The sequence below is a fragment of the Carassius carassius genome, chromosome 47, assembly GCF_963082965.1.
Source record: "Carassius carassius chromosome 47, fCarCar2.1, whole genome shotgun sequence".
Classification (NCBI taxonomy): domain Eukaryota; kingdom Metazoa; phylum Chordata; class Actinopteri; order Cypriniformes; family Cyprinidae; genus Carassius; species Carassius carassius.
Window position 1 is genome coordinate 19,926,958 of NC_081801.1, and position 25,300 is coordinate 19,952,257.

The window sequence follows — 25,300 nt, forward strand, 5'->3', positions numbered from 1 at the left end:
GATTATCATACTGCCATTCAGTGTTGGCAGATATAGAGAATGCAAGTCTCCAATTCTGATTTCCCTACTAGAAAGCTAATCACATTCACAAGTATTTTTATTGCTCTCCGCTGCCCTGTGGAAGATACTTTTAGATGAATCCCTGTAAGGAGCATGTCAGAGTCATAAACGATGCAATGAAATAAAAACTAATGCAAAAATGGCTTTATTTCGATATCAGTGACAGTATAAATCATGTAATTATAATAAAAATGCCAATGTATATATATGCAAAATATTTATGTATTTATTTAATTTAAGTTAATGTATTTATTTAAATTAAGATTGACCCCTCTATCCCCAAAAATTACATGAAATATCTCTTTGTATACTGGGTAGTACAGCCTCGTCCAGTTTGTATGACAATTAACACAAAGCTTTCTTGCACATAAGGGCGTATTTCATGTAACAAAGTTACAAATATACTGTGCTTTTATTTTTATTAATTAATTTATTTTTGTTTTGTTTTTTTGCACCCAAGGTCTGTGCATGCTAGGTGCGAGCCACAGGGAAGATGTACGCCTGCAAAAAGCTAGAGAAGAAACGTATAAAAAAGAGGAAAGGAGAGTCCATGGCCCTAAATGAGAAGCAGATTCTGGAGAAAGTCAACAGTCGGTTTGTTGTAAGCATCTGAAGTGCTTATTTTGCTCAATCTTAAGTGCATTTTGCTGGAGCATCACCTTATCTTTTCATGTCTTCTGTTATATCACGTTTTCTGCAAAAAACAAACAAACATGAAGTAGCTGTAGTTCTGACTTCTGTTTTTGGGCTGACTAGCTCACAGAGGCCACCCTTTTGTTATTTCCTGTGAGGTCACATCTGTGTGCTCATTCTGGATCTTTAAATTTAGACAGATTAAGGCATCGAGATCTAATGTAGAAAAATTTCAATTTTACTATTGTCTCTATTGAATGTTTACATTCAGAATTCCACACTTTATTAAAAAACTGAAATTATTATTATTATTATTATTATTATTATTATTATTATTATATCAAATTGAAAAGAGGATCTCCAGCAGTCTTTTTTTAAAACCTAAACATCTCATGGTAACCCCTAGTTTGATGAAATAATAACTTTATATTTGGAGTTTGTGTATCCAAATGCCTGATGACAAACATGCTATTTTCAGTTGTTTGGTTTGGTGGTTATTCTCAGGTTTTTCTCTTTATTTATCCTCCATTTTTATACACTTTCCCACACAGGCTTTATCAAATATGGGAATTCTGTTTTGTAATTGAACCAATGTAACATTCTGTGTTCTAATGGAGGTGAGTCTCGCGTATGCATACGAGACGAAAGATGCTCTTTGTTTGGTGCTCACACTTATGAATGGAGGGGACCTGAAGTTCCATATATACCACATGGGAGAGGCAGGTTTTGATGAGAAGAGAGCCGTGTTTTATGCTGCTGAGATCTGCTGCGGGTTAGAAGACCTCCATCGGGAGAGGATAGTATACAGGTGAAAAGATTCAGACTGAATTTTGATTTACAAGGGATTGTTTGCAAAAAAGAAAAAAGAAAATACTGATTTTATTCAAATACTATTTAAAATGCTGTTATTTTTTGTGTAATTTAGATTTCTGACTGAAATGCTTTCTCTGTTCATGTTCTGTCAGGGATTTGAAGTATGAAGTATACTCCTGTATACTACTGGACGATCATGGTTAGGAACCAGTGTTTTCTTTGTGATTGTTAATCAAACTTGGTGGTTATTGTAATGGTAATGGTATGAAAATGGTAAAACAAATTTCTTAAAAGCAATGCCACATGGAATGTCACATTCTAAACTGTAGCAGAGGGGGCAGAGTATTTAATATTGTTTTTGAGCCATAAACTTCAGCATCCACATTTATAACATAATGTCAGCTGTATGTGTAAATTAATTAATCTAGGGCTGTTAATAAATGATTATTTTTTTTAAATCAGCAGAATTCTAAAAATAAATCATCATTAGGTTGTCACAAACCACAAGAGAAATCATCGGAAAATCATAGAAATTAAATGACTGAAGACCCTTGCGTTAATTAAAAATCTTTCAAATTAAGATAATTCAAATATATAATTTTGGCATATGAAATGATAAAAAAGGCTTTTTCTTTTGTTTGTTTACATATAACTTAGTAAAACTAATAAAAACTAGACCACTGACAGACATAATTTAAGCTTGGTTATGGAAAGACTAATTTAACAGAGTTGTGATGTATCTCCTCAGGTCATATACATATATCAGACCTGGGCCTGGCTGTGCATATACCAGAAGATCAGACAATCAAAGGCCGGGTGGGAACTGTGGGGTACATGGGTATGTATCTGCCTTTATTAACATCTAAACAATATCAGCAGCAACTGGATCAATCAGAGTAACCCGAACAGGTTTGTGTCCCATCAGCCCCAGAGGTAGTGAAGAATGAGCGTTACACATTCAGTCCAGACTGGTGGGCTCTCGGCTGTCTCCTCTATGAGATGATCGAAGGCCAGTCACCCTTTCAGCAGCGCAAGAAAAAAGTTAAGCGAGAGGAAGTGGAGCGACTAGTCAAAGAGGTGGAGGAAGAATATTCCAGCAAGTTCTCAGAGGATGCCAAATCGCTCTGTAAAATGGTTAGTATCCAAAAAATTATTCATTATATAATGCAGTAATTAATTACAAGCTATGCAAATTTACTGATCTAAATAATAAATAATAGCAATTAAACACATACATCAGTATTTCTGAGAAAATCCCCATTTTATTCTGTTCACCTTTGAAATGTGCAAAATGAAACATTAGGTATGTTACAATTTTAAAAGGCTCTATTGATCTGAAATGCTTTCAGAACACATTTTAACCATCTTAATTACCTAGTTCACACAAAAATTTTAATTCTGTCAATTTCCTCACCCTCATGTCAGGTGAACATATAATTTGGGTCCATACAATTGAAGTCAATGGGAACCGAAATTTAGTTCTAACATATACACTAAGTAGACATTCAAAAGGCCCTTTTTACCGCCGCACGTACCGCCGCACGTACCGCCGCGGCGGCGGTATAAAGTGCATTTGCAGCCTTTGACCGCTGAGTGGCGCTTTAACCACAAGTAATCAAACAAGCGCATCAAAGCACATTTTCGCTAATAAACGTCAGTTTTGCCTCGCTGATGTGTTAGATTTGATGGCTTCAGTCAGGGAAAATGAAAGAAAAACACTGTAGTTAAAATATTTAATATATTTAATATTTAATATCCACAGACAAAAGTTTGGTACTTATGAATTTATGTGCATCTCTTAGAACGAATTCAAGCAGGATAAATGTCAAGCCTGTGCCTGTGCTTATATTTTCTCTAAGCTACATGGTATTAAACCATATTTTAGATTTGACACATTTAAAAGGTGTGCAGTATTATTTATATTATATTAATTATGCGTTATACTATTCAAACGAAATTGTTGTTTACTTTGCAGCTGAGCATTAAAAGTGGTAGCCTATTTTAGGGGGGTAGGCTACATGGATTAATATGCAAAATGTCAATATTTACATATATTATGCCTATATTTTAATTTATATTTTCAATATAAATATATTTTTTTCCTTCAATAAAACAACATGCATTTTTGTTATTCGTTACCTGTCCTTTAACTTATTGGGGAAAAAACATTTGTCTGTAAACTGATTAAGAAATTGTTTTTTTTATTTTAGAAAAAAAAAATCTGATTTATGATTTAAACCGATTTTTAAATCAATATTCAAGTATTCAATATACAAAACAAGTTTTAACATAGTTCTTTATCATTCATTTAGCAGTCAAATTTATAACTGCAACAAGATGATTAAAAAAACAGTAATGTTATTACCTTAATGCTGGAAAGACCTTTATTTTTATTTATTTATTTAATACTAGCCCATCATGCATCTAACCATCCACTCAGTGTTAAGAGCTGTTAAGATTAAAACTGGCAGCTCAGCAGTGAGTCAGTGTCATGGACGGAGGACCTGTTAATATATTTGCTAGACTATATTTCCATCTCGTTATGCCGCTGGTTTAGTTTTTTTTAGTTTTTTTTTTCTTGTAGAACTTATTTGTAAATAGAGCAGACGCTTTCTGTGTGTCTACACCAGACACGAGAGTTGTCTTTCGTGCCCCACAGCGAAAAGTGTGTCTAAACTTGATGACATCACACTATAGTGTCAAATCATCTGAACACAATGTCAGAACATTTTGTCATAAACAGAACGAGCATCAGTTCACTGATGGGGATCGTGTCCAGCGTATCTATCATTGTGTTCTGTTGTCTTTTGTTGGATTACCCCAACCCATGTGTCCGGTGTAGACCTGGTGTGCGTTTTTTATTGTTTTATTTAGCCCTGCTTGTTTTAAAGTTTTTATTAAACATCTGTATTGATTGCATGGTCATATTATCGAAGTATTTACTGCCTTCCGACCTACAAAAGTAAAGCTTGGCGAGTCGATCAACGAGCATTGCTGCAGGTTGATTTTTGGCAGATGTGCTGTGCTTGTGCAGCCGCGGTCGTCTTCATTTCATTGGGTGAAACATCTCTCTCACTCGCAGCAGAGTCTGTGAGCAGCAACAACTTCCCCTCCGCACGCACTGATACAATGCCAAACTAATAACGTTGTAAGCATTAAATGTTTAATTGCTGCTTTCTGCTGTGAACATTTTGTTTGTGATGAAAATAACAGTACATTTTTGTAATTTTAGTTATTTTGTCTAAACAGATCGATTAACTTCAAGATTTCAAAATCAGATAGCATGCTGATAATGTAGTAGCACTGTAAGATTACATTTGTTTGAATGCATTATTGCAAAAGCGATTGAGTGTGAATCTGTTTAAATCATGCTTTAACCCGAAAATAATCAGTAAAAGAAACAGACAAACTCTTAACATCCCGCTCGACTCTTGCAGTCATTGTAACCTTCTGATCAAGCTATAGCTACATATGTTTAACATTAATTCCTGCTGAATATGCAGTTATATTATGGGCTGTTGGCATGACTTGTACTCGTGATGGAGTGCTCTTGGAGCGAGTGAAAACCACGATGCTCATATTCAAGTGTTTGTGCAAAAATTATTAATGTGCGTTAATGACAGAGAGGAGAGACGCCGTCTCATCACTTTAATTTTTTTCCTGATAATGAATTTATAATTTTTTTAATTGACATAATATCATGGTGTATCACATACATTAAAACATCTACAGAAAGCTTGAAATGTTTTTTAAACGAAAACGAATTGTGCAATTTGTGAATGTTGCATTTCTCTCGTTGGAGAGAGCCAGGACTGTGAATTTCATCTTGCAGCTGACAAGAAAACATTTGTTTATTAATAAATAATTAAAATGTCTCATTTTTCACAATTATTAGGCTACATCTGCGTGTGCTTTGCTGCAAACTTAATGCATGTGCTTGAGCTCGGAATATATTAAGATTTGATTATGTAAATTTAATATAAACCTCTGATTAGTTGAATATAACAAATGAACGACTAGAACTAGAAAAATCGTACTTGGGGGCAGACCATTTTTTAGTGTATAACCAAAACAACAGTCCTTTATAAACCAGTTCAGCAAGTGAAAGCCTCATAAGACACTGTCCATATGAAAGAGCAAGAGATTCACACCTTTATCTGGACCCCCACAAGCCATACATATCTACCCCCCAAAAACCCAACCCCCTCCAGCTGAACTGAATTCGGTCTGTTTTTTGGAACGATGTGTTTTCATGTTACTGAGTTGAAACTTGTCTGCACTCAGTAGCACTACACTCTGTATTCATTATTTTCTCGCAGCCCATATTATTATTTTCACAAGACCACAATGATAATAACAAATTATCAATTGATAATGAATCATTATTTTACAAAAATCATTGTTATTTGTGAACATAGCATTTGCGGAAGGTTTTAAAACCAAGCGGAAACCTCTATTCCCGCCTCACAGCGCGCGGGTCTCTGCTCAATGAGGCAGTTCCACCGTCTACGATTTGACTTTACTGAATCAGATTGAGGCGAATACAACTTATTGATCATGAGCCCAACATTTAGCAAGGCAGGAAAACATTCATTCTGACAGAAGGAAGACGTATTTCATTGAGCTAATGCTGTTAGAGAGAGAGAGAGAGAGAGAGAGAGAGAGAGAGAGAGAGAGAGAGAGAGAGAGAGAGAGAGAAACTAGTTTAGGGCTATTCTTAAACTTGGAGCTCATTATATTGAAGTCCAAACACCAGAAACATTATGCATTTTATCAATAAGGAAATGTTATGAAAAGTATGCATTTTATTTTTTCACATGCTGTATGGTTAAAATAATATTTTAGTTCACAACTTTAAGTTCCGTTGTTTATAAAAATGCTTTATTGGCTAACGTTTCATAAACCTTCAGTTGTTATGCTCTAAAATCCATGCCATTAGTAATTTCACAGTATTTTTACCACCTAAATCACTAATCTTTAAAGTCACAATTCTATAATGGTCAAAATTACTCAGGCCAATGTTATTTTTTAATGACATTATTTTATTATTATTATTATTATTTTAATAATTGTAGCCTACATAAATAGGGGAAGCAAAACAAATATTCGGATCGTCCCTTATTTTTTCCCTTATTTTCTTAAAGAATAAACACGTATTTTCTACAAGAATAAACATTATAACATATTATTAATAAAAAAAAAATTTAAGCAATTAAAACCTTTATTTTAAAACTTGAATTTAAATACTATTAAACTAACTTTAAATTCTCAAGGAGTTTATAAGTAAAAAAGGATAAAATGTCACAGTGCATGTTAAATAGTCTAAATAAACTTGGGTTAATAATATAATTAAAACTAACAATATAATTAGATTTTTTTAAATGAACAATTCCTGTACAAAATGGGACAGCAACCTTTATATCAAACATTTTTAAATCGTACTGTTCTGCGCGAGAGCGCGTGAGGTGAATGTGATGAAAGAAGTCATTTTCAGATGCAATGAAAAAAAAAAAAAAAACCTGGATAGCCTATATTAGGCCCAGGATCTGCTCTGAAGTATAACATTTTAACGGATTAATCGCCTATTTTCATTTGCTGCATGTTTTCTTTATTTATTTATTTTTAAACACGCTAAAAAATAAATCAGAGTTTGTGAGAGGAAAAAATATAAGTCATGGATAAATAGGGATGTGTACCGAAACCCGGTATTAACTGGCCCCGGGGCTAAATTATGAAAGACCGTATAGTATCAGTAAGATCTGACGCTGTCGGTTCTGCTTTCAGTACTGGAAGGGAAAAAAATTAATGTACTATGTATTTTTGCTTAATAATGTTATCGTGCACATCTTATCTCACCAAACATTTCTAATGTGCGATCATATTAAGACGTTCGTCTGTGAGATCTGCGATCTCTCATGCGCGCTGCGGAGGTTGTCTGTCACAACGAGTGCGGCGCACACACATGCATTAATTGTACGTAAACTCCTGCTTAATAATAAAGAGTGAAGATGGCGAAGAGATTTGCTTAATGTTATTGTGCACATTTTATCTCACCAAACATTTCTAATGTGCGATCATATTAAAACGTTCGTCTGTGAGATCTGCGATCTCTCATGCGCGCCGCATTAAAAAAATAATAAAACCTATATTTCCCACAAGACTTAGTCATGTTTCTGTGGTTGTTTTAATTTAAACATGTCTGCTTCTATTTTAGCCAATTTATTTTCAATAAACTAAAACAAAAATAATGATAAAAAAAAGGAAAGCTCGTTATCAGACTGTAAAAAAAACATATGATGAAAAAGTCATGACAACACATTTTTAAGGTTGGCTACTTTAACTTATAGAAATCATTTAAGCAATTTAATGCGTTTTTATACTAGTTTAAATCTGAATTATTAATACTATTAATCTGAATTTAAAATCTCATGGAATTTTAAGTTTAAACGGGTGAAAATGCCACAGTGAATGTTAAATATAGCCTAAATAACAGAAGACCTTAACTGCATGTTACCATGAAACTAACAAAATAATTAGATTTTTTTTTTTAAATTAACAATTCATGTATAAAATGGGACAGCAAACTTTATATCAAACACTTTTACGTCGTCCACAATTGAGCAACGCGAGAAGAAGGTATTGCGCACAAGTGAATGTGAAGAGAATTTTTAGGGGGTAGAAGGATTTTTTTTTTATTAAATTTTCATATGCAATGAAAAAAATGGGATAAACACGAAATAAATAAGTAAATACAATAAATTGATATACAGTATATCCACTTAGCTTACCTGTTGGGTTTACCTCTCTCATTCTGGACACATCCAAATGTTTCCATATTCGTGATGTTGCGTATTTGCAGCTAAACTATTATTTATTAGGTAAAATAGGCTTTGTGGTTCACGTGTGTTTCAGTATCGTCGGAAAAATATTATAATGAGCAAAAATATGCCACAGTAGACCGCTGCTCATGCTGAACTGCGCTGTTTACAATGAATATGTGCGCGTGAGGCACCAGCGCATAAAACAGCTGAAATATACCATACTCAAATTTTGCTCACACAGTTAAGGCATAATTGGAGACAGTTTGAAAAATCAAGAACAATAGCAGTTAATAAGAATTATTGCTGTTAGTGCGGTCTTAATGCTGGACCAATCTCATTTCGTTCCTCATATGGAACTTGAAGGATTTTATTTATTTATTTTTGCTAAGAGCAAACCAGAATGAAAATATATATTTTTTAATCCGTGTGTGTGTGTTCCTATATATATATATATATATATATATATATATATATATATATATATATATAGGAACGCACACACGGATTAGAACATTTTATATTTTTATTCTGGTTTGTTTATATATATATAATGACTGTTTATTGACAATAGCATGCAGTAAGACTTTGTGTAAAGGTCTTTCTTTTACATTTTTACTGTAGCCTAAGGCTAACCCACGTTTTTAAATTAACTCTTACTTTAAATTTTATAATGGTTTTTAAGGATGTTAAAATGTTATTATATAATGCTATTGATGTTTTACTTGTCTTTTCATCTTAGTTTACAAACCGTCATTTTATTATTACAGTCAGTTCAAAATTCGTCCCTTTGCCACCTGGCGGTAGTTAAGCAAATTATTTTAACACGCAACTGAATTCATTTAATGCCGCGGCACCGCCGTGGCGGTAAAGCCCATTTAGCTTGTCCTCCTACTGTATGGAATGAGGGTAAGCAAATAATGACAGAATTTTCATCTTTGTGTGGAAATGAAAGATTTTATATAGTTGTTTGTTGTTGTTGTAAAAAGCTTAAATATATAATGTATTTTTTGTCTATTTCATCTACAGCGATATTGACTTGATTGCAAATAAATGCACAGACACTATTTAACTGAACAGAGATGACATCACTGAATTCAATGATGAACTGCCTTTAACTATCATTTTGCATTATTGACACACTGTTTTCCTAATGAATGTTGTTCAGTTGCTTTGATGCAATGTATTTGTTTAAAGCGCTATATAAATAAAGGTGACTTGACTTGACTATTTTTTTTCTGTAATTATATCCTATGATGTTAATATGTTATTAAAACAAATAAATAGATTGATAGTTGTCGAAAAGGTGTCAAAGATTTGTTTCAGCAACAGTCATATTAGTGAAGAATGATTTTTGTTTGTTTGTTTTGTTTTGCTTCTTTGCCTTAGCTGCTGGCCAAAGACCCTAGTGAGAGGCTTGGTTGTCAGGGGGATGGAGCCTCAGAGGTGAAAACCCACCCTATTTTTCGTCCAATCAACTTCAAGCGGCTTGCAGCAGGCATGCTTGAAGCACCCTTTATTCCAGATGTAAGTATCTAATTTGAACAAATTTATTGGGAATATCAAACACAATTACTATTAGGTCATTCCTTGTCAAATCAACCAAATTTCAGAAATTTCTCCATTTCAAATTTTTGATTTTGTCAAGACTTTTTCTTAAGAAAGCCAAAATATTAAATGTCGCAGAAGTTTATTTTCTGAGTAATCCACTATTTTGTAGAGGAGGGTCAAAAAGAAAATTCACCTGAGATTCAGAGCTAAATTACAGGGGAGGTAAAATGATTCCAGAAAGATGGCAGCATCATTATGTTATAAGTTCACAGAGATTGGTAGATCGACTAGTAAAATCTGTTGACGTTAGCAATCTTTGTATGCGAGTGGTGACCATTGAAAAATGGGAAAAAGCACTTTTTTTTTTATGAAGTTGCATTCATGTAACTCAAGGGTCTGGTTTCATAAGCCCCTTTCACACTGCCATTCCGGCAAATACACGGGTAAAGTGTTCCGGCAATTGTTCCCTGGTCGCTAGATTTTGCACTTTCACACTGCCAGTGATTACCCGGGATATGTGTGTGCTTTCACAGACAACCCGTAAAGATCCCCTAACAACACGTGACATCAGGGCGTGACGTGTAATGTACGAGTCGAAAATGTTAGGCACGTTATACTTTCACTGAAGCAAGCGAACGATCTCGCCGTCAGTGCGAAAAGTGATGAACTAACTGATCTCTGCTTCATTACAGTTTGCACATATCTTTTCGTAGCGAACGTTGATCTTCCTTCAAAACAGCCGGTAAAAGAGTTGCGCGATAACGTGCGTCATCACTTCGACACGGCATTAGATCTGGCTTCTGTTCACACAGCGCTAGTCCCGGGCTGAACCCGGCAATGTTACTAGGTCCCTGACCCGGGTTCAATGCCAGAATCAATCCCGGGACGTGGTTGCTTTCACACAGAAGGTGACCCGGAAATGTTCCGGCAACATGCCGGGTTTGACGTGCAGTGAAAGGGGCTATAGAGAGGGCTTAGGTTAAACCATGATTGGGCAATAGGTCAATTAGGACATTTAAGTAGTCTTCATAAATGTGCCTTAGAAAAAAAACATTACTGGTGTGTAACTTCAGACAAAAAAAAAAAACTGGCATATTTTAAGTCAAGTTTCTTTCAGTTGAAACAGCTCAGATTTACATTTTAGTCTAGGATTAGATTTGAGCCTTATCTGTGAAATGGGGAGAAGTATTAAAAATATCTCTGTATCATTTTAAATTCTGGTTCTTAATAAACCTTTCTTTTGTAACCTTAATTTTTAAGGCCTTATATTGTTCAATACCAGAGAAATAGGGGGCCCAATGTGACTCATTGTCTAATTTGTTGAATTTTACCCATTTTCATTTGTTGAAAACCAAATGTTTGGCTCTGAATCTCAGGTGAAAATTTAAATTTTGACCACCTCTAAAAAATAGTGGATTACTTAGTAAATATACATCTGTGACATATTTTGGCTTTCATCACTATACATGTTTATCTTTCTTAAAGAAAATCTTGACAAAATGAAATATTTTAACCGGGGACCTCTGGTTGCGTTAACACTAATTAATTTTTATTATTATTATTTTATAATCATCCTCATTTTGTTCCAAACCCATTCAAAACTTTTTTTTTTATAAGCATATAAGTTTTGAATAGTGTGCCAGTCACTCTTTCTTTTCTTTTCTTTTCTTTTCTTTTCTTTTCTTTTCTTTTCTTTTCTTTTCTTTTCTTTTTCTTTTTCTTAGTAGACTGGAAATGGAACTTTCAAGCTTCAAAAAGAATGTAAAACTTCTTGAAAGTAGGTTTTTTTTTGTATGTGTTTGTTTGTTTGTTACACGACATGTTTGTGTAAAGAAAACAAAAGTCGGATCAGAGTGTGACTTGCAAATGAATTGTTCATGAATCAGAATTCACTTCTCATGTTATGAATGCACCAAGTGTGTAGCATGACTTTTATGTCTGTCTCAGCCTCGGGCCATCTACTGTAAGGATGTGTTGGACATTGAACAGTTCTCCACAGTAAAAGGGGTGGAACTAGAGCCCAAAGATGACTCCTTCTACAGCAAAATATCCACTGGAAGCGTTCCCATCCCCTGGCAAAATGAGGTCAGGTCACTACCCAGAATAAAATAATTTTTTTACTCTGAACCCTGATTGACGATTTATGACCAGCAATAAAAATGAAATTAACATTGACTTTGATAATGTGTACAAACAGACTTCAGATAATGCAAATATGTGATATTTTCTCTTGACATGCATGCAATGTTGTCCTTATGAAATTTACTGGCTTACATACTGTAAGTTTTTATAGTTAACCCGACCCTGCTCTGATGTGTTTGTTACCTTTACATAAGAACAGGAGCATCTAGAATTTAGCATGAAAAGTGACACAATGGCTGAAAGGAAAGACTATGGTCTAAATGTGTAGTTGCTTTAAAGTGGATAAATTTTAAGTCACAATGAAACTGAAGTTGTACCAGATCTTTTCATCCATATTGTAAAGTAGATCTGAATGTGAAATTGCAGTTTATTGTGAGAATTTGATGATTGTAAGCAATTATTTACAATCATCTAAATTATTACTAAATTACTAAATTATTAGTGAAGGGAAAAGTCACCAGGGAAAAGTCTGTTGTTTTATCAGAAGATTGAGTTATGACAATGTGATTTTAATCACAAAAAGAATGTGTGTGTGTGTGTGTGTGTGTGTGTGTGTGTGTGTGTGTACATATATATACAGTGGGTACGGAAAGTATTGAGACACCCTTAAATTTTTCATCCTTTGTTATATTGCAGCCATTTGCCAAAATCATTAAAGTTCATTTTTATTTCCTCACTAATGTACACACAGCACCCCATATTGACAGAAAAACAGAATTGTTGACATTTTTGCAGATATATTAAAAAAGAAAAACTGAAATATCACATGGTCCTAAGTATTTAGACCCTTTACTGTGATGTTCATATATTTAACTCTGTCCATTTCTTCTGATCATCCTTGAGATGGTTCTACACCTTCATTTGAGCCCAGCTGTGTTTGATTATACTGATTGGACCTTACAGCTCACAGTGCATGTCAGAGCAAATCGTGAGGTCAAAGAAACTGCCTGAAGAGCTCAGAGACAGAATTGTGGCAAGGCACAGATCTGGCCAAGGTTACAAAAAATGTTCTGCTGCACTTAAGGTTCCTAAGAGCACAGTGGCCTCCATAATCCTTAAATGGAAGACGTTTGGGATGACCAGAACCCTTCCTAGAGCTGGCCGTCCTTCCAAATTGAGCTATCGAGGGAGAAGAGCCTTGGTGAGAGAGGTAAAGAAGAACACCTGAAGGATTCTCTGGTCTGATGAAACCAAGATAGAACTTTTTGGCCTTAACTCTAAGCGGTATGTGTGGGGAAAACCAGGCACTGCTCATCACCTGTCCAATACAGTCCCTACAGTGAAGCATGGTGGTGGCAGCATCATGCTGTGGGGGAGTTTTTCAGCTGCAGGGACAGGACGACCGGTTGCAATCGAGGGAAAGATGAATCCCAAGTACAGGGATCCCTGTACAAGTATCCCAAGTACAGGGATATCCTGGACAAAAACCTTCTCAAGAGTGCTCAGGACCTCAGACTGGGCCGAAGGTTCACCTTCCAACAAGACAATGACCCTAAGCACACAGCTAAAATAACGAAGAAGTGGTTTCACAACAACTCCGTGACTGTTTTTGAATGGCCCAGCCAGAGCCCTGACTAAAACCCAATTGAGCATCTCTGGAGAGATCTGAAAATGGCTGTCCACTAACGTTTACCATCCAACCTGACAGAACTGGAGAGGATCTGCAAGGAGGAATGGCAGAGGATCCCCAAATCCAGGTGTGAAAAACTTGTTGCATCTTTCCCAAAAAGACTCATGGCTATATTAGATCAAAAGGGTGCTTATACTAAATACTGAGCAAAGGGTCTAAATACTTAGGACAATGGGATATTTCAGTTTTTCTTTTTTAATAAATGTGCAAAAATGTCAACAATTCTGTGTTTTTCTGTCAATATGGGATGCTGTGTGTAGTACATAAATGAGGGAAAAAATGAACTTAAATGATTTTAGCAAATGGCTGCAATATAACAAAGAGTGAAAAATTTAAGGGAGTCTGAATAGTTTCCGTACCCACTGTATGTATGTATGTGTGTGTGTGTGTGTGTGTGTATATATATATATATATATATATATATATATATATATATATATATATATATATATGTGTGTGTGTGTGTGTGTGTGTGTGTGTGTGTGTGTGATAAACTTACAACTGAGGACAGTGGAAGCAATCAAATACAATAAAAAGAGCAATGATATATAAGTGCTATAACAAGACTCAGTTAGGTTAACACAATGCACGTAGCATGGGCTTTTAAATAATATAATAAATAAAAAGAAAACAGATAGAATAGAAAAAGAATAGAGCAAGCTAGTGTTAGAGGTCATTACACACACACACACACCCACACACACACACACATATACACACACATACATATATATATACCTGTGTATATATATTGTGGCGGGCTGAAGAATCACACGACAGGCTGCAGTGAAAGTTTAAAGCCCCAGAGGGAGTTATTTATTAATAGAAGTGACCGTGAGGGTGCCAGAGGTGTCAGGTGCTCATCCTCGGTGCTGCATGATCCTGTTCGCCGGCCGGCTGAGTGCAAGGGGATTCGGTGTCCGGTGCTCAGGTGGCGGGCTGGTCGGTCAGTCGCTTTCTGGAGGGACAAGAGACACAACATTAACTGGCTGTCGTCTGGAGATCTTTTTCACCCGTGTATTCTCGGGTGCAGCTTTTGTAGTCCTCTCCTCATCGGCTTCAGCTGGGACCGATCAGCCCGCGGTGATTGCGTGCAGGTGGATCTCCTTCATTGCCAGGGCAACGCTGGTAGGTGCCCGGGACACGGCTCATCCCCCCCCCCCCCCAAGCGTTGTCCTGGTCCCTCGGGTGAAGGGGGAGGTGGGGGCTGGGGGAGGAATCACACCTGACAGACCTGCGAAAGCGGGAGAGTCCATCAGCATTGGCGTTGGCGGTTCCAGCTCGATGTCGCACTTCGAAGTGGAAGTCCTGGAGCGCCAGGAACCACCGCGTCACCCGGGCATTGGTATCTTTAGCCCGGGCCATCCATTGCAAGGGGGCATGATTGGTGATGAGGGTGAACTTCCGTCCCAGTAGATAGTACTTCAGCTCCAGGACTGCCCACTTGACGGCCAGCACCTCCTTCTCCACCGCCGCGTACCGTTGTTCTGTTGTGGACAGCTTCCGGCTGATGTAGACCTCCGGGTGTTCCTCACCGTCTTGTACTTGGGATAGCACGGCTCCCAACCCGGTGTCGGATGCGTCCGTCTGCAATAAGAAGGGACAGTTAAAGTTGGGAGCGCGCAATACTGGCTCAGATGTGAGCGCCGCTTTTATCCTTTTGAACGCTTCTTCTTCCTGGGTTCCCCACCTCACTTTCTCCAGCTGTCCCTTCTTAGTGTGGTCTGTCAGGGCTGTCGCTAGGGAGGAGAAGTTAGGTATAAAGCATCTATAGTAACCAGCCAACCCCAAAAAGGCCCGTACCTGTTTCTTGGAGGTGGGCCTCGGGACCGAGAGAATGGCTGCCACTTTTCCCTCCTGCGGACGGATCAGGCCCCGGCCCACCCGGAAACCGAGGTATTTTGCTTCAGGTAGGGCAAGGTGGCATTTCTCGGGATTGGCGGTGAGCCCTGCCCGCCGCAGTTCGAGAAGCACCCTCTGGAGCCGCTCCAGGTGGTAATCCCAGGTCTCCGAGTGGACGAAGACATCATCGATGTAGGCTGCTGCATAAGCCTGATGGGGTCTCAGCACGATGTCCATCATTCGATGGAAGGTGGCTGGAGCCCCGTGCAGCCAGAAGGGGAGAACCCGGTTATGCCAGTGGCCACTGGGGGTGGAGAAGGCTGTCTTCGGTTTGGTGGACTCTGTTAACGGCACCTGCCAGTAGCCTTTGGTGAGGTCGAGCGTGGAAATTAACAGGGCTCTCCCCAGCCGCTCCAGCAGCTCGTCGACACGGGGCATCGGGTATTCATCGAACTCGGAGACCTCGTTTAGGCGGCGGAAGTCGTTACAGAACCGGAGGGTGCCGTCCGGTTTTGGGACCATGACTATGGGACTTGACCAGGGACTGCGGGAGGGTTCGATGATCCCTAACTTCAGCATCTCCCGAACCTCCCCTTCGACTGCGTGTCGCCGGGCCTCCGGGATTCGGTAGGGCCGCTGTCTCACGATGGTCCCTGGAGGTGTGCGTACGTCATGCTGAAGTATGCGGGTCCGCCCGGGACGTGGGGAGAACACATCAGAGAATTGACCGACCAGATGTTGGAGCTCCATCTTCTGGGCGGCCGACAGGTGCGGGCTGATGTCAACAACCACGGGAGAGGTGGCGGCGAGCGCAGCAATCTGAGTCCTCGTCCCCTCCCAGCGCTCTAGGAGATTAATGTGGTACAGTTGACTTTCCTGGCGTACTCTGTAAGTCACGGGCCCCACTTTCTCCGTGACGATATACGGGCCTTGCCATTTAGCGAGAAATTTACATGCTGCCGTTGGGACGAGGACTAAAACGTAATCACCTGGCAGGAATTCCCGTGGTTGGGCCACCCGGTCGTATCGACGACGTTGGGCTTCTTGGGCTGCTGCCAGGTGTTCCCGGACGAGGGGCATGACGCGGTCGATCCTTTCCCTCATCTCTCTCACGTGCTCGATCGTGGTCCGATGGGTGGTCGGCTGCTGCTTCCAGGCCTCTTTGGCGACATCGAGCAGGCCACGGGGCTGCCGTCCCAACAGAAGTTCGAAAGGGCTAAATCCTGTGGAGGCCTGGGGGACTTCCCGGATGCCGAAGAGGACGTACGGCAGCATTTGGTCCCAATCCCGTCGGTTGTCCGCAACCACGCGACGGAGCATCTGCTTCAACGTCTGATTGAATCTTTCGACCAGCCCATCGGTCTGAGGGTGGTAGATGGTGGTACGAAGCTGCTTTACCTTGAGGAGGCGGCAGAGGTCAGCCATCGTCCGGAACATGAAGGGGGTGCCCTGGTCGGTCAATATCTCTTGGGGGATGCCAACCCGGCTGCACAGCAGGAAGAGCACCTGGGCGATGGCCTTGGATGTAGCTTTGCGCAATGGAATGGCTTCGGGGTACCGGGTCGCATAATCCACGATGACTAATATATGTTCGTGTCCCCAGGCGGACTTTGGCAGTGGCCCTACTAAATCCATTCCTATTCGCTCAAATGGCACCTCGATGATGGGCAGCGGAATAAGCGGAGCTGGGGGAGGGGTATGTGGCGACGTCCGTTGGCAGTCCGGACAAGCCTGACAAAATCGTTTGATCTCCGCCTCCATGCCGGGCCAATGGAATCTGTCTCGGATCCGTTGGGTAGTATTCTGCGCCCCCAGGTGGCCAGCCATAGGATGGGAATGGGCGAGCTCAATGACCATCTGTGTCCTTGTATGTGGGACTACCAGCAGTTTCACCTCCTCCCCTCTCCACTGTGCGATACAGTACAGCAGGCCATTCTGGACCACGAAGTGTGGGGTCGGTTGTGGTGGTGGTTGGACCTCTTTTCCCTCAACCACCCTTACTTGCTTCCAGCAGTGCTTCAGCCCCGAAGGGGCCGTGGCAGGGCATGCAGGTACCGGTCCACGACGACGTGTTCGGCCACTTGGGCAGCGCTGGGGTCCCCGGCGGCTTGGGCACGGGCTGGCAACCGACTGTTATACTCCCATGTTCAAAACAATTGGGCCGCGGCGATGGGAGACAAACCTACGCTGGCCAGGATTTCCTTCCGTAGTTCGTCGTATGATTCCTTTTGGCTCGCTGGCATGGAAAAATAGGCCTGCTGGGGTTCCCCGGTTAGCAACGGGGCCAGTATCCGTGCCCAATTTTCGCGGGGCCAGTCCTCTCGAGTGGCGATGGACTCGAACATGCCCAAATAATGTTCCATGTCGATGTGGACGGTCATCAAATCGGTGAGTCAAGAGGGTCGTGGTGTCGGTGATTCTTCAACAGTTTGCCCGCATTCTCCACCAGTGTGGCGGGCTGAAGAATCACACGACAGGCTGCAGTGAAAGTTTAAAGCCCCGGAGGGTGTATTTATTAATAGAAGTGTCCGTGAGGGTGCCAGAGGTGTCAGGTGCTCGTCCTCGGTGCTGCGTGATCCTGTTCGCCGTCTGGCTGAGTGCAAGGGGATTTGGTGTCCGGTGCTCAGGTGGCGGGCTGATCGGTCAGTTGCTTTCTGGAGGGACAAGAGACACAACATTAACTGGCTGTCGTCTGGAGATCTTTTTCACCCGTGTATTCTCGGGTGCAGCTTTTGTAGTCCTCTCCTCATCGGCTTCAGCTGGGTCCGATCAGCCCGTGGTGATTGCGTGCAGGTGGATCTCCTTCGTTGCCAGGGCAATGCTGGTAGGTGCCCGGGACACGGCTCACAATACCTGTATATATATGTATACACACACACACACTTCACAATTGCATAATAAATGAAAAGAAAATAGAATACAAAAAGATTAGGAATGTAGTTAGATTTTTTAAGAATAGAATTAGAATAGTGAGTGTTAAAGTTAGAGGGTAAAATAAAGATGGAAGAGATGGGTTTTAAGCCGATTCTTGAAGATGGCTAAGGACTCAGCTGCTCGGATTGAGTTGGGGAGGTCATTCCACCAGGAGAGAACATTTAATTTAAAAGTCCATAAAAGTGACTTTGTGCTTCTTTGGGATGGCACAATCAAGCGACGTTCACTTGCAGAACGCAAGTTTCTAGAGGGCACGTAAGTCTGAAGTAACAAATTTAGGTAAATGGGTAAATACGACATATTAGGAGATTCATCTCTCGTTGTCTCTATTTACCTTGTAATTTATACAACATAAATATAATATTACAACTTGTATATGTACAAAAAGACCAAATGCACACATGAACTCGAACTAAGTTACATGCTAATCAGAATGTTTCAGAAACTTCTGTTGTGGATGTGCTCTTGGCTCTTTTCGAAACCGAAAGAATTCATGTTTTATTATAATAGTGTTCTCATTATAATGTTATATATATGACAATCTCAATCATAGTTATTAATGTTGTAAGATGATCACCAGCAAACTGAAGTGCTCTATTAACACTCTATAGGCTATAGCTTAACCAAACACATTGTAAATGAGAAAAATCTGATTTAATGATCAAAGATTCTGTTACATTATTTTAGAGTAGCCAAATATCTCATTATAATATGACAGACTTGCCCTGCACATGTTGCAGTTCACTGTATTTTCCTTTTCGAAGTGTTTCCAATGATATTTCAAGCAAATAAAAACCTTCACTGTGAACAGTGCGCATCTGAAGTGCCTCTGCATGAAATAATGCATTATTAATCGGCTGTAAGATATCGACCAAATTTTCTTATTGGTTTGATAACAATAACAGAAAAATTTACATTTATCGGCTGATATCGATATGGTGGCTGATATATCGTGCATCCCTAATTATTATACATTAATTTAGTAACTAAAATTAAAACTTGGTAACCATATATGAATGCATATTAGTCATTTTAACTAAACTTAGAACTGGTGGTGGTCCTTTCTGGTCATTCAGTGATTATGTAAAAAAAAAAAAAATGGTGGGTGGGAGGCTAACAAAAATACTGATAAGATAATGATAAGGTGAGCACCTTATCCACAGCACAGGAAAAAACAGCAAAGAATATCGTTCATTTGTGAGATAGTTGGTGGTAATGCACTTATAAGTCTGATGCCTCACGCGAAATTATGACAATCTATTAATATGCAATTAATCATGATTAATTATAGAAAAATGTGTGATTTATTTATTTATTAATTTTTTTATCAACTGACAGACAACACTAATGTTTTTTTATAGATGTTGGTGTTGGTAATATTAGTTGATTTCACTGCTGAATATACATTTAAATTAAATGCCTAACTTTATTTCCATACATCCTTACTTTTTTTCAAAAAAAAAAAAAAAAACAGAGAAAGAGATCGGGACGTCGCCCTCTCCCTTGAACCCCTTCAAATTTTCATTCATGAAACGTTATGACCGCTTTCATGCTATAACCTTTATAACTGTTTAATAGTCTTTATTTAGAAACAATATCAAGATATTATAATGTAAGGTAAATGTAACTCTAACTTAACATTATAAATTGCTTTTAATATGAATTAATTTGACACGGACATTGTCATTTTAATTAGAATTTATTTAAATTGTATTTGTATACTCATAGTTTATATTTAAGTATATAGTAAATATGTGTAATATAAATATATTATTTATATATGTATAGTTTTCTTATTTTGAAGTTACTTTTGTTTTTATGTTTTCAGTTTTCATTTAAAAAATATATATATTTTATTTCATTTTAATAAAAAAATTTTTTTACAGATATATCTAAGTAGTTTTCATAATTTTTATTTTAGTTTTAGCAATCCAATCAGTTATTTCCAATAACAAATGTTTAATATTTTATATTTTTTGATTTTGGTTCACGATAACTGCTCTGGGCTACGTTTCCCAAAACAATAGTTGCTAACTAAGTTAGCAACTTTGTTGGTTGCAATGCAATTTCCCATTGCCAACCAACTAAGTTGCTAACAGGTTAGCAACTATGGTTTTGGGAAACGCACCCCTGGACAGAAATTCATAAAAATGCTAATTTTTCAAACCTTTGTAGTTACTGAGATGGACCTTGTCATAACTTGTCCCTGTAACAACAAGCCCCATTTTTCCCTATATTAGTTAGACTTTAAGTTTGAGTGTTATTTTATTGATCCAATCAGATGATAGAGACAGAGTGCTTTAAATAACTTAACATCTTGAATTTGGATGGCACTGTTCCCCCTGACCTGGACTGGAGAGGTCAATCCAAGGCATTATTGTTTGTTCCATTAGTAAATGAGGTTGTCAGCATCTGGTTAAACAGCTCTGCCAAAGTGTATCTGAACCGTTTTGTGTCCTGTTTGATGCTGAAATCGTATACGGCTTTGCAGGTGATTCTTGTAATGAAATAAATATCAGTGTGTAGGTATTCTTCCCCCTCTACTTGCTACATAATTAGTCAGGTACATTAAATTTTTTGTCTAATATACTCTCATTACAATGTATAACTTTTTAGAGCCTTTTGTCTTGCTTTTCATTTTTACTTGGACCTCTAGGCACTCTTTTTAATCGGAATGTAAATACAAATTTTTATTTTCTAACAAAAAACTATGGCTGTCATTCTAAAATGGTAGAAGAATCATGAAATGATTTGACAAAAGCAATTTTTTCCTGTGTTGATATATTTCCTATTGAAACAAGAAGTTTGGGCTGGACATTTAAAAGAAGAAGAAGAATTTAATAAAATAGAAGAATTAACTTTAAATTGCTACTGTTAATGCTAGAATATGGCTGTTTCTCAATATGCGTTCTTCAGCGATCTTGCGTTCTTGTGTTCTTGCTATACGTCATCATTAACCATCGAAGTTCATTTCCAATTCTCAAGAAGTACAGAGGATGTATGGAAGTGCCCGGATGTGTTCTTAATATCGAGGATGCATCGAGTCACTATTCACTATTGTGACACTTACTGCCGCTGACATGTCTCTTCCAGTTTCCGCCCTCCTCGATTCTGGGTCAGCCGGCAACTTCATCTCCGGCGCCCTCTGCCGTCAGCTCAAACTCCCTACCACGGCCACGCCGTCAGCCTACCAGGTCCACACAATCACCGGCAGGCCGCTAAGCAGGAAGTGCGTGCGCCATAGTGTGGGCCCCATATCCCTCCAAACTGGACTACTCCATCACGGGGAGATCCATCTGCTGGTTCTGGAGGAATCCACCGCTGACATTATTCTAGGGCGCCCGTGGCTGGAGCAGCACAACCCCGTGATTTCCTGGAAGACGGGTGAGATCCTGAAGTGGGGCGAAGCCTGTTTCCAATCATGCATCTCCGGTTGTCCAGTTCCAGTCACACCGTCCCCTGAAACTCTCCCAGTCTACTCCACGTCTATTGAGAGCCCAGTCGAAAATCAGTCCATCACCATTCCTCAATGCTACGCCCCCTTCAGCGACATCTTCTGCCCTAAACGGGCCTCCATTCCCGAGGAGAAGGCCATGGAGGAATACATTAAGGAGGCGCTGGCCCAAGGGTATATTCGTCCATCTACCTCCCCTGCTGCTTCGAGCTTTTTCTTCATAGAGAAGAAGGATGGAGGCTTGAGGCCATGTATTGATTACCGAGCACTCAATAACATCACTGTAAAATTCCGGTACCCACTTCCCCTCGTCCCAGCTCCCCTGGAACATCTCCGTGGTGCCACTGTGTTCACCAAGTTGGACCTCCGCAGCGCATACAACCTCATCCGGATACGTGAGGGGGACGAGTGGAAGACCGCCTTCATTACCCCTACTGGTCACTACGAATATTGCGTCATGCCGTATGGGCTTGTTAGCGCCCCCTCCGTATTCCAGGATTTCATCCACGAGGTGCTCCGGGATTTCCTCCACAAGTCCGTCTTGGTATATATCGATGATATCCTCATCTATTCCCGGAGCCTGGCAGAACATCAACGCCACGTTGCGGAGGTCCTGCAACGCCTGAGGGACTTCCAGCTCTACCTCAAAGCCGAAAAATGTTCCTTCCATCAGCCCTCAGTGCAGTTCCTTGGCTATACCATCAATCGCAGTGGCATCCGGATGGACGAGGGGAAGGTGAGCGCAGTCAAGGATTGGCCCACTCCAACCACCATCAAAGAATTGCAGCGGTTCCTTGGCTACGCCAATTTCTATAGACAGTTTATACGCAACTTCAGTACCATCACCAGTCCTCTTACCAATCTCCTCCACCAGAAACCTAAGTCTCTCTCCTGGACTCCAACCGCCACAGAAGCTTTTCAAACCCTTAAACAGGCCTTTACGACCGCCCCACTCTTGGTCCATCCTGATCCCGATCGGCCCTTCATGGTGGAAGTGGACACCTCAACCACCGGAGTGGGAGCGGTCCTATCCCAGCAGCAGGGGAATCCCAGCTGCCTCCATCCATGCGCCTTCTTCTCCCGGAAACTCAACCCGGCGGAGGTAAACTACGACATCGGAAATCAGGAATTGCTAGCCATCAAACTAGCTCTGGAGGAATGGAGGCATTGGCTAGAGGGAGCCAAACACCCATTTCAAGTCCTCACTGACCATAAGACCAACCTAGAATACCTTCGAGTAGCCAAGAGACTCAATCCCAGACAGGCCCGCTGGGCATTATTCTTCACCATCTCGTACCGCCCAGGGGTGAAAAACGTAAAGGCCGATGCCCTATCCAGATGCTACGCTCTCGAAGAGAAATCTGAAACTCCAGAAACCATCCTCCCAGAAAATATCATTGTCTCTCCGATTACTTGGTCTTCTGACACTCTTCCTCCAGCCGAGCCTCCTACCAACCCCCCCGACGGGTTGCCCACCGGGACACCTATAAAACCCCAGGACACGGCGCACCCCACTCATCCACTCCACTCATACGTCACTTGGCACTGGTCACCCGGGGGTCAATGAAACCCTCTCGCTGCTAAGGGAATGCTTCTGGTGGCCCAACATGGCCTCAGATGTCAGGAGGTACGTGAGTGGATGTACCAGCTGCGCCATGTCCAAAAGTCCTCGCCATCTACCATCTGGCAAGCTCCATCCTCTGCCCGTTCCTAATCGCCCGTGGTCACACCTAGGGGTGGACTTCATTACTGACCTCCCGCCTTCAGATAAAAATACCTGTATTTTGGTTATAGTGGATAGATTTTCTAAATCATGTTGTCTTCTTCCTCTAAAGGGCCTACCTACAGCCATGGAAATGGCTGAATTACTGTTCAACCATGTCTTCAGGTACTTCGGCATCCCAGAAGATATCGTATCGGACCGAGGCCCCCAGTTCATCTCCCGGGTGTGGAAAGCCTTCCATTCCCTCCTAGGTGTGGCCATCAGCCTGTCCTCCGGGTATCATCCTCAATCAAACGGGCAGACGGAGAGGAAGGTCCAGGAGATCGGACGCTTCCTCCGCACCTTCTGTCACGGCCACCAGAACTCCTGGAACCAATTCCTGGGGTGGGCCGAGTACGCACAGAATTCCCTCCGCCAACACACCAACGGACTCACTCCCTTCCAGTGCGTACTCGGCTACCAACCACCTCTATTCCCCTGGTCAGGTGAACCCTCGGATGTCCCCGCCATCGACTACTGGTTCCGGGAGAGCGAGAGGGTCTGGGACGCGGCACATCGCCAACTTCAGGGGGCACTTCACAGACGCAGGACGACAGCCGACCTTCGCCGATCCGAGGCTCCTAACTACCAACCCGGTCAGAAGGTCTGGCTGTCCACCTGGGACATCCGCCTGCATCTACCCTGCCGCAAGCTCAGTCCCAGATTCATTGGCCCATTCACCATCACCCAGCAGATCAATCCAGTAACTTACAAACTCCAGCTTCCCCCTGAGTACCGGATTCACCCCACATTCCATGTCTCACTCCTTAAACCTCACCATCCTTCTGTCTCTCCCTCCACAGGACCTGGTGAAGCCGAAGCCCCCCCTCCTCTCCTCCTAGATGACGGCGCGGCCTACACAGTCAAGGACATCCTGGACTCCCGGCGGCATGGTGGGCAGCTGGAATACCTAGTGGACTGGGAAGGTTACGGTCCAGAGGAACGTTCCTGGGTCCCACGCAACGACATCCTGGATCCCACCTTACTCGATACCTTCCACTCCAATCATCCCAACTGTCCAGCTCCCAAGGGAAGAGGATGCCCATCACGTCGTCGGGGTCCCTGGCCCTCAGGAGCGGGCCGTGGGGAGGGGGGTACTGTTACAAACACGCCAGGTTCCACCTCCACACAATCACAACGCACAACCTCACCGGAGTTCTAAATCACATCCACCTGATCCTCATCACCAGCCTATCACCGCAGCACAATAAAAGCCACACACACGTTCACGTTCGCGACAAGATCATTTCTGTATGCTTACTATAAGGACTAACTCCTCTTCTGCTCTCTCCAGCGATTCTCTCCGAGAACATCTTCATTCTGTTACTCCTCAGCTTCCCGAGTGATCCGTAACAGTAAGACCCGGAGAAAGTCTGCAGTTTTTTTTATTGGCATATTAAAATGAATCTTATTCATAGTTAAACATATAATGCTGTAAAATAAGGTGATATACAATATATACGGTACGTAAAAATTATTTACAATAGTTTGAAATGTTTTAACAATATTACATTATATGCTGTGATTATTACATTTACATTTAATCATTTAGCAGACGCTTTTATCCAAAGCGACTTACAAATGAGAACAATAGAGGCAGTCAGGTCAACAAGAGAACAACAACAGTATACAAGTGCCATGACAAGTCTCAGTTAGTCTAG

General features: G+C 40.7%; 1 pseudogene; it reads left to right on the top strand.

The window, feature by feature from the left end:
* Nucleotides 1-495: 495 nt before the first annotated feature.
* LOC132130235 (G protein-coupled receptor kinase 6-like) overlaps nt 496-25,300 on the top strand; it is a 30,029-nt pseudogene continuing 5,224 nt past the window's right edge.